At 52.2% G+C, this 10,794-nt stretch overlaps 1 protein-coding gene across 6 annotated transcripts in view; it reads left to right on the top strand.

The window, feature by feature from the left end:
- Nucleotides 1-10,794, top strand: part of LOC137427886 (uncharacterized) — a 157,058-nt gene that overhangs the window by 79,266 nt on the left and 66,998 nt on the right. The gene's annotated exons all lie outside the window — the stretch shown is intronic.

The following is a 10,794-nucleotide window of genomic DNA, read 5'->3' as shown; positions in this document are numbered from 1 at the left end:
GGAAGAATGTCGTATCAACCCTCCGACGGCGCTACGGACACGGACAACGAATCACACCTCACGTCTATGGACGCGAATAGCAACATCCGGCACGAATCAGTCATCACTCATCAATGATTTTCATTGACGCGCCTGGAGGGCACAGGGAAGACGTTTCTTATTAACCTGATTCTCTCTAAAGTGAGAGCGAGTGGAGAAGTTGCCCTTGCGGTGGCCTCATCTGGCATAGCTGCTACCCTCATGCCTGGTGGAAGAACAGCGCACTCAAGGTTCCAAATCCCTCTGACACCGAGGGAAGATGGCGTATGCAACATCGATAAAAATTCCACTATCGCAGACCTCTTTCGAAGTACAAAACTCATCGTGTGGGATGAGTGTCCTATGATCAGGAGAGAGAGTTTCGAGGCTGTGGATCGCACGTTGCGTGATGTATGTGACAAAGACGAGCCTTTTGGAGGGATCTTGACGATATGCTGTGGTGATTTCCGTCAACTTCTGCCCGTGGTGAAAAGAGGGTGTGATGCTGACGTTGAGAATGCGTGCATAAAGAAGTCCTACTTATGGCAGAGCTTTGGAATGTTTCACTTGAGAACTAATATGCGACTGACCGACGGAAGTGGGCAGTTTTCAAGATTTTTGCTCGACATCGGCGAGGATAGAATCGAGAAAAATGCGGATGATGAGATAGATTTGCCAGAGGATATACTGTTGACAGCGAGTGGGCTCGATGAGTGCATCGATACCATATATCCATCATTCGCCAATCCGATGGAGGTTTTTTCAGCAAGGTCTATATTAGTGCCCCTCAACGATATGATGCGAAACATCAATTCAAGATGCATCACAAGGTTCCCTGGTGCTAGCAAGGAGTATGCTGCGTTCAACAGTGTGACTGAGGGTACTGATGCGACGCACTCCCCAACGGAATTCCTAGATTCCGTTGAAGTCTCGGGATTGCCGCCGCACAACCTCGAGCTCAAAAAAGGATCCCCTATCATTTTGATGCGGAACTTGGACCCTCCGAAACTTTGCAATAGGACGCGCATGATTGTTGAGGACATGCTTCGAAATATTATAGTTGCGAGGATCATAAGTTCAACGTTTGAAGGCGAAACTGTAATGCTCCCTCGGATCCGACTAAATCTGTCGGCAGCTGAGGATATCCCTTTGCAGCGCTGCCAGTTCCCCATACAATCCTGCTTCGCAATGACGATCCATAAGGCGCAAGGGCAAACTATGGAGAATGTGCTGGTCTACCTGGAGAAACCGGTCTTCCAGCATGGTCAGCTGGATGTGGCGCTCAGTCGAGGGAAGAGGAAAGAGAACGTGCGAGTTTATGTAAATGGAGGATCGTCGACAAAGAACATCGTCATCAGAAGTGTCCTCTGACAACAAAATCGTGGTAGTCCACTGGTCGCGTGTTTTTTCTAAAAAAAAAAAAAAAAAAACCTGATCGGAGATAAGGGCCGAAATCACGTGTCACAGGTAAGTGATTTAGAACGCTGGAGAGGTGAGCCTTATGGCTTGCTGGCCAAAATAATCTCCCTGATGATGTCCAGCGTTCGCTTTAGTTCTATTCTCATATCTATTCAAACTGACATTGACCAACGGGTCATGGGTCGTCTAGTATTGTATATATGTGTATGTATATTGTATATATGTGTATGTATATTGTATATATGTGTATGTATATTGTATATATGTGTATGTATATTGTATATATAATATATATGTATGTATATTGTATATATATGTATGTATATTGTATATATATGTATTGTTACATATTTATGTGAATGTATGTGGATTACCATTCAGGTCTTTGCTTATCCGTGTGTAGTATATTAAGGGTTGTTGTGATTGGAGGGTCAGGAGCCCTTCTGAACAAGTGGCCGGAAACGGAAGTGACCGGAAACGGAAGAGGAAAAGACACGAGGAAAAAAGGACGAGTATTCTTCTTCCTCGCCCGATCCGACGAAAGTGGGGATTGATTGAGCCGTGTGGAAAAGCGGCGTTCCCGAGCCTGTCTGGCGAGAGGAGTTACCGGGACGGATACCTGCCCGGTGGACGTCAAACTGTCGTGTGGCCGTGCACCGACCCAGCGTTGGGCGCCGTTCGCGACACCGTCTAAAAAGACGCGTACGGGTCGCCCGTTGGGGCCTAACACGCCTTGCAAGCGGCGTGGGGTTTGGCTTGCTTTCCCGTACCCGCTTCGCGTGGCCACGAGGGGCTGCAGCCGGGGTGCCTGGTAGTGGTACGATACCTGCCCGGTGGAAACACGTCCACCCGGGGTTCGTTCAACCGCCCGAGTGCGGCGACGCCGACCATCATCTTGGTCAGGAGGGGCCCAGAGACATTGTGCGGGACCGAGACCAAAAGGGGGTCGTGAGTACTCACCGGGACACACATATATAAGATGGCCATCTTAATCATAGGGAATTGATTGTGGATAGGGAATTGTTGATGGTTGTGTATTGTTGATTGCTCGGGGAAAATCTCCGTGGTTGTGTCATTGAAATTGTATGGTATCCTTACCATTGAAATATATCCTTGAACATCAGTTGTCTCTTGGGTGAAATTCATATGGATTGCGTGGCGAAAGCGCATATATAATACAGCTTTCTGGCGAAGTTCCGCTCACGGTCCGGGGGTCACCGAGACCAGGTATTCACCGAGGGGACCACGTAACAGTATGTATATTGTATATACTAGGGCATGCCCGTACTATATATATATCTAAAATTATATCCCCCCCCTCTATTTACATGAAATGGTTTGGTCCATGTGCGAAATGGTTTGGTCCAAAGCGAACGGCTTGTGAGTACGGTGACAACCCCCCCCTCTATTTACATGAAATGGTTTGGTCCAAAGCGAACGGCTTGCGAGTACGGTGACAATCCCCCCCCTCTATTTACATGCAATGGTTTGGTCCAAAGCGAACGGCTTGCGGAGTTTGGTAAAGAAATCGCCATAGCTCGGTAACTACTTGTCCGATTAATATGAAACCTTGAAAAGGCACATCCTCGGGTCCCCAGCAATATACCTGGCAAGTTTCAAGTATATCGGACCCGTGGTTGTCGAGAAACAGCGGTCACAGACAAACATACAAACATACAAACATACAAACATACACACAGAGATTACTGGAATTATAGATAGATATGTATGTATATTGTATATATGTATGTATATTGTATATATATGTATGTATATTGTATATACTAGGGCATGCCCGTACTATATCTATATCTAAAATTATATCCCCCCCCCTCTATTTACATGAAATGGTTTGGTCCAAAGCGAACGGCTTGCGAGTACGGTGACAATCCCCCCCCCCTCTATTTACATGAAATGGTTTGGTCCAAAGCGAACGGCTTGCGGAGTTTGGTAAAGAAATCGCCATAGCGTGCACAAACGCGCAGGAAAGCGAAAGAATCGCAAATTAGTTTTAATTAGTTTTAAAACATAGTTGAACGCCAACATAGTTTGCCAACGTGAAATAAATGAATACGCTCTCAAATGTGCCGTCCGAGGCAGAGTCTGTTCGGCACGTTCGGCACACGTGATAGCTCGCTGCTCTCTGATTGGTTGAATCGTTTTTTGGACATAGCTCGGTAACTACTTGTCCGATTAATATGAAACCTTGAAAAGGCACATCCTCGGGTCCCCAGCAATATACCTGGCAAGTTTAAAGTATATCGGACCCGTGGTTGTCGAGAAACAGCGGTCACAGACATACAGACATACATACATACACACAGAGATTACTGGAATTATAGATAGATATATATATATGTATGTATATTGTATATATATATGTATGTATATTGTATATATATATGTATGTATATTGTATATATATATGTATGTATATTGTATATATATATGTATGTATATTGTATATATATGTATGTATATATATGTATGTATATTGTATATATATATATATATATATATATATATATGTATGTATATTGTGTATATATATGTATGTATATTGTGTATATATATGTATGTATATTGTATATATATGTATGTATATGTATATTGTATATATATGTATGTATATTGTATATATATGTATGTATATTGTATATATGTATGTTTGTATATTGTATATACTAGGGCATGCCCGTACTATATCTATATCTAAAATTATATCCCCCCCTCTATTTACATGAAATGGTTTGGTCCATGAAATGTTTTGGTCCATTCGCAACGCCAAAGCGAACGGCGAACGCTTTACATGAAATGGTTTGGTGCATGAAATGTTTTGGTCCATTCGCAACGCCAAAGCGAACGGCGAACGGCTTGTGCTTGCGAGTACAGTGACAATCCCCCCGGGGTTTTAATTAGTTTTAAAACATCGTTTAACGCCAACATAGCGCCAACATAGTTTGCCGACGGGAAATAAATGAATACGCTCTCAAATGTGCCATCCGAGGCAGAGTGTGTCCGCCACGTTCGGCACACGCGATAGCTCGCTGCTCTCTGATTGGTTGAATCGTTTTTTGGACATAGCTCGGTAAGTAATTGTCCGATTAATATGAAACCTTGAAAAGGCACATCCTCGGGTCCCCTGCAATATACCTGGCAAGTTTCAAGTATATCGGACCCGTGGTTGTCGAGAAACAGCGGTCACAGACAAACAAACGTACAAACGTACAAACAAACAAACACACAGAGATTACTGGAATTATAGATAGATATGTATGTATATTGTATATATATGTATGTATATTGTATATATATGTATGTATATTGTATATATATATATATATATATATATATGTATGTATATTGTATATGTATGTATATTGTATATGTATGTATATTGTATATATATATGTATGTATATTGTATATATATATGTATGTTGTATATATATGTATGTATGTTGTATATATATGTATGTATATTGTATATATATGTATGTATATTGTATATATATGTATGTATATTGTATATATATGTATGTATATTGTATATGTATGTATGTATATATATGTATGTATGTATATATATAATATATATGTATGTATGTATGTATATATATGTGTATGTATGTATATATATGTGTATGTATATATATGTATGTATGTATGTATGTATATATATGTGTATGTATGTATATATATGTGTATGTATGTATATATATGTGTATGTATATATATGTATATATATATATATCTATGTATGACTGTATATATATATATATATATATATATATATATATATATACATATTTATATATATATATATACATATTTATATATATATACATATTTATATATATATATATATATATATATATATATATATATATATATACATATGTTGTTGTGGAAATGAGAATTGTGTTTTTTATTGTTGTAAAAAATATCACCCTCCTTCCTCCAGTTGTTGTGTATAAAGGTCAAAGGGCGTCCCTTAGTTAGGACATATACAATCACGTTAGCCAATCATAGATTTCCTCCTTGTTGGTAGTTATTTCCTTATTCTGTATATTAGGTTAAGGCTTTGTCTTCCATTAATTAATACTCCATTGCTTACTTAATTATACTTAATACTTCCATTAATACTTAATTAATACTTCCATTAATACTCCTTTTTCAAATTCCCCCAAAGCCTTTATTGCCAACTGCATTTATTACCAACTGCATTTGCCTCCTTTGAGCACGTGGTCGGCTCGGAGAAGAAAGGCGTGTCTCCACCTCGCCATAGAGGGGAGGAGTGAGCCAGCCCTTGCCGACCAACCCAGAACGAGGGGTTTGGCTTTGAGAGGGCGTGAGGAGAACCGTCGAGTAGGTTCGCGAAGGTTGAAGGGTGTGGCCTATATAACCCGCACCACGACGACGCCCCCCAAGAGAGAGAGAGACTGAGAGAGAGAGAGAGAGAGAGAGACGTGCGCAAGAGAGGAGACGATATACGAGACGCGCAGGAGAAGAGACGATATACTTGCCGCGCAAGAGGTGAGAGAGTTTGAGTCCACCACCATCAGTTTGGGTCCACCACCATCAGTTTGGGTCCACCACCACCAGCTTTTGAGACCACGCAGTTTCGACCCGCTGCGACGCGGGAGCCGGATTGCGGAGGCATCGGTGGCCGTCGAGGTCCCGCCCGATGTCCCGTGCGGAATCGAGCTCCAGCTCCGGTTCCCGTTGGACCTTCCTCTCCTTCCACCGAATCGTTCCTGCCTTCATTTCCCCATTCGTGTGAGTTTGATTGTCGTCCATTTTGTGTGTCTCGTCCTGGGTATAATTAAGACTGTAGGTAAGCTAGCGTTGCACTGTCTCCTTGATTCCTTCTGTCTTTATTTTCTTTTCTTTCCTTCTTCCTTGGTTATTTTGGTCCTGTAAATAGTAGGAATAAATATAGTAGTAAAGCGCGGCGTTACGCGCGCTGCTTGTGAGCAAGGAGGAAGCGGACAAGCGGTAACATATAAACGTCTTTATTGTAAGACTACACTGTAACACTCTACTCCTCCGGGCTGGTCGCCCGGGGTATATCATGAGGCCACGCCTACCCCTCGGGCGTGGCCACCGCCCACTTGGTGCGTGGAATGATGTCACCACGCCAGTGGGCTTTTGTGTCCGCCACACGCGCCCCCCCAGAATTCCCACGCACCTGGAGGGCCAGTTTGCGGGGCAGACGAATGACCCGGCCGAAGCGCCCCCTGGCGATCGGCGGCGTCCGGGGTGCAGGGATGCCAGGTGGGATGCCCCTGGCTGCTCCTGGGATGGGTGCAGGACCGGGGGGCGGCGTGGCGGCGGGGCTGGGCGGTGCCGGGGGTCCGCCCGCAGGAGGGCGGCCCCGACGTGGGGGTCGGGCCACTGGCGGTGGATGGTCCACATCGAGGTGGGCCGGCTTGAGGCGGTCTACCGAAACGCGGTCAGGAGTACCGCCGATGTCCAGGGTGAAGTGCTTTGCCCCGGTCTCCAGCACGCGGAAAGGCCCGTCGTACGGGGGCCGCAGTGGTGTCCGATGGGCATCGTGGCGGACGAAGACGTACTCCGCCGTGCGAAGCTCCGGGGCGACGTGCGTCGGTGGGTGCCCGTGGCATGCCGTTGGCACCGGGGCGAACCTCTGGGCGGTCTCTTGCAGAGCGGAGCGCTGCTGTGCCGCGGACCATGGTGCCGTGGAGTCGGGGAGGAACTCGCCCGGCACCCGCAGCGGTTGCCCGAAGACCAACTCCGCCGCGGATGCGCGCCGGTCCTCCTTGGGCGCCGTCCGGAGGCCCAGCAGGACCCAGGGGAGCCTGTCGACCCAGCCGCCGTCGCGGAGGGTGGCCCGGAGCGCGGCCTTCAATGAGCGGTGAAATCGCTCACACAGGCCGTTAGCCTGGGGGTGGTAGGCCGTGGTTCGGTGCAGCCGGACCCCGAGCCCCTGCGCAACCGCCCCCCAGAGCTCCGAGGTGAACTGGGGGCCGCGGTCGGATGAGATGTCTGAGGGGGCGCCGAACCGGGCGACCCAGGTGGCGATGAAAGCCTGCGCGACATCGGCCGCCGTTGTGGACGCCAACGGCACGGCCTCCGGCCACCGGGTGGTGCGGTCCACCATGGTGAGGACGTGGGTGAAACCCCGCGAGGGGGGCAGAGGTCCCACCAGGTCCACGTGGACGTGGTCAAACCGGCGTTCCGGCACCGTGAACGGGGCCAACGGGGCCTGGGTGTGCCGGTGCACCTTGGCGCGCTGGCACGCGAGGCATGTCCTGGCCCAGCCGCGGACGGCCTTCCGGAGGCCATGCCAGACGAACTTGTCGGAGATCAGCCTTTGGGAGGCCCTCGCGCCCGGGTGGGACAGGCCGTGGATGGCGTCAAACACCTGGCGCTGCCAGCCCGCGGGCACAATGGGGCGGGGACGCCCGAGGGAGACGTCGCACAAGAGGGCCGCGCCCGCGCCGTCGAACGGCACCTCGGTGACGCGGAGGCCCGTGACGGCGGTCCGCAAGGCTTGGACGTCGGGGTCAGCGGCCTGGTCCGCTGCCATCCGGGCATAGTCGATGCCGAGGTGGACTGCGTGGGCGACGGCCCGGGAAAGGCAATCCGCCACCGGGTTGTCCTTCCCCGCGACGTGCTGGATGTCCGTCGTGTACTCGGACACGGCCGAGAGGTGACGCTGCTGCCGGGCCGACCACGGCTCGGTGACCTTGCCCATCGCGAAGATCAGCGGCTTGTGGTCGACGAAGGCAGTGAACGCCCGGCCCTCGAGCAGATGGCGGAAGTGCCTGACCGCCAAGTGAAGTCCGAGCAACTCGCGGTCGAAGGTACTGTAACGGCGTTCGGGCGGGCGAAGCTGCCGGCTAAAGAACGCCAGCGGTTGCCAAGCTCCACGCACCCATTGCTCGTGCACCGCGCCCACCGCGTAGTCCGAGGCATCGGTGGTGAGGGCGATCGGTGCATCGGGCGCCGGGTGCGCGAGCATGGTGGCGTTAGCCAAGGCGAGCTTCGCGCCCGTGAACGCCGTGTCCATCTGCTCGGTCCAGGTAACGTCGCCTTTGCCCGGCTTACCTCGGAGAGCTTCGTGCAGGGGGCGCAGGAGCTGGGCGATACGGGGCAGGAACCGATGGTAAAAGTTCACCATGCCCAGGAACTCCTGCAGCCCTCTGATCGTGCGGGGGCGCGGAAACCCCTTCACCGCCTCCACCTTGGCCGGCAGGGGGACGGCTCCGTGCCTGGTGACACGGTGCCCCAGAAAATCGATTGTGGCGGCGCCGAACCGGCACTTTGCGGGGTTCACAATCAGGCCATGCTGGCCCAGGCGTTCGAAGAGCGTGCGGAGGTGGCGTAGGTGCTCTTCGCGGGACGCGCTGGCGACGAGGATATCGTCCAGGTAGACGTAGACAAAATCCAAGTCGCGCAGGACGCTGTCCATCAGTCGCTGGAACGCCTGAGCCGCATTCTTCAGACCGAAGGGCATGCGCAGGAACTCGAAGAGTCCGAATGGCGTGATGACCGCCGTCTTCGGGACGTCCTCCGGCCTGACGGGGACCTGATGGTAGCCGCGTATGAGGTCCACCTTCGAGAAGAAGGACCTGCCCGCCAAACGGGCGGAAAAGTCCTGAATGTGGGGGACGGGGTAGCGGTCGGGAGTCGTGGCGTCATTGAGACGGCGATAGTCCCCGCACGGTCGCCATCCCCCGCCGGGCTTCGGCACGATGTGCAGCGGCGACGCCCAAGCGCTCTCTGAGCGCCGAACGATGCCGAGTCGCTCCAGGGTAGCGAACTCCGCTTTTGCCACCGCCAGCTTCGTCGGCTCGAGGCGGCGTGCCCGGGCGTAGACCGGTGGCCCGACGGTGGGGATGTGATGGGCCACCCCGTGCTTGACGGCCCCCGCCGAGAAGGTGGGCCGCGTGAGGGCCGGGAAGCCGGCGAGGAGGCGGGTGAATGCGTCCGCTGCCGGAAGCGTACAGACCAACGTGGCCGGAACCGAATCGTTCGGCAAGCCGCTTGGCAAGCCGCTCGTTGAGCTGGGCAACGCACATGCGAGCGAGCTGAACGTCTCGGCCTGGACAAGCCGTCTGCGCTTGACGTCGACCAGGAGCCCATTAGCGCACAGGAAGTCCGCGCCAAGCAGTGCCATGGGCACGTCGGCGGTGACGAACGTCCATCGGAAAACCTGCCCTCCAAACCGCAGAGAGAGGCAGCGTTTTCCGTACGTACGGATGGGCGTCCCGTTCGCGGCAAGCAGCGCGGGGCCCCCACCCGCGGCGTGCTTGTCTGACGTGCCGGCGGGAATGACACTCACCTGTGCTCCCGTGTCGCACAGGTAACGGCGCCCGGAGAAGGTGTCCGTTATGAACAGCAGGCTGCTCGAACGGCCGGCGCTCATCGCCACAATTGAGCGCCGGCCCGGGCGTTTCCCGACCCGTTGAAGGAGCACGGCGGATGACACCGCCGAGCTTCGTGGCCGAACTTGGCGTGGAACCAGCACCAGGTGGTGGAGCTGGAGGAGCGCGGCTGGCTCCGCCAGGCCGGTGGAGTCGACGGGTTTCCCCGCGGTGGCGGTTTTCGCCGCGGCGGTGGGCGGGGCGTGGCGGCGTTCACGAGGTGCGTATCAGCATGCTGCTGAAACTCAGCGTGCTGTAGAAGATGATGCTGTGGAACAGCAGCGTCGAAGGCCGTGACGGCCACGCCAACGCTCGCCCGCGTGTCCGAAGCGGCGAAGTACTTGTCCGCCTCGGCCGCCAATGCTCGGGGTTCCGTTAGCCCGGTCCCGGCCAACGCGAGGCGAACCTGCGCTGGAAGTTGGCGACGGAAAAGCGCCCGGAATAGCGAACCGGGGGCTTCGTCGCCCAACAGTGACAGCATATGGTCCATTCGGACCGACGGGCGCGTCTCACCGAGCTCGGGGAGATCCAGGAGGCGGTCGGCCCGTGCGTCGTCCGTGAGGCTGAACGTGGCTAGGAGTAGCCGCTTGAGTGCCTCGTACTTGTGGCCGTCCGGTGGGTGGCGAAGGACGGACACAACTCGAGCGGCCGTGCCGGGCCCGAGGGAGGCGACGACGTGGCAGTAGCGCGTGTCATCGCCGGTGAGGTGCCGAAGCTGAAATTGGGCTTCGGCCTGGACGAACCAGACTTCGGCCTGAGCCTCCCAAAATTCCGGAAGTTTGACGAAGGCGGCCATGGCGATGGCGTCGCGTGTGGAAGGATCGCTCCGGCAGATCCAACGTCGAGGGTCACCAGTAAAGCGCGGCGTTACGCGCGCTGCTTGTGAGCAAGGAGGAAGCGGACAAGCGGTAACATATAAACGTCTTTATTGTAAGACTACACTGTAACACTCTACTCCTCCGGGC

The sequence above is a fragment of the Myxine glutinosa genome, chromosome 1, assembly GCF_964187855.1.
Source record: "Myxine glutinosa chromosome 1, kmMyxGlut1.1, whole genome shotgun sequence".
Taxonomy (NCBI): Eukaryota; Metazoa; Chordata; class Myxini; order Myxiniformes; family Myxinidae; genus Myxine; species Myxine glutinosa.
Note: the sequence above shows the minus strand (reverse complement) of the source record. Positions and strands in the feature narration are given on the sequence as shown.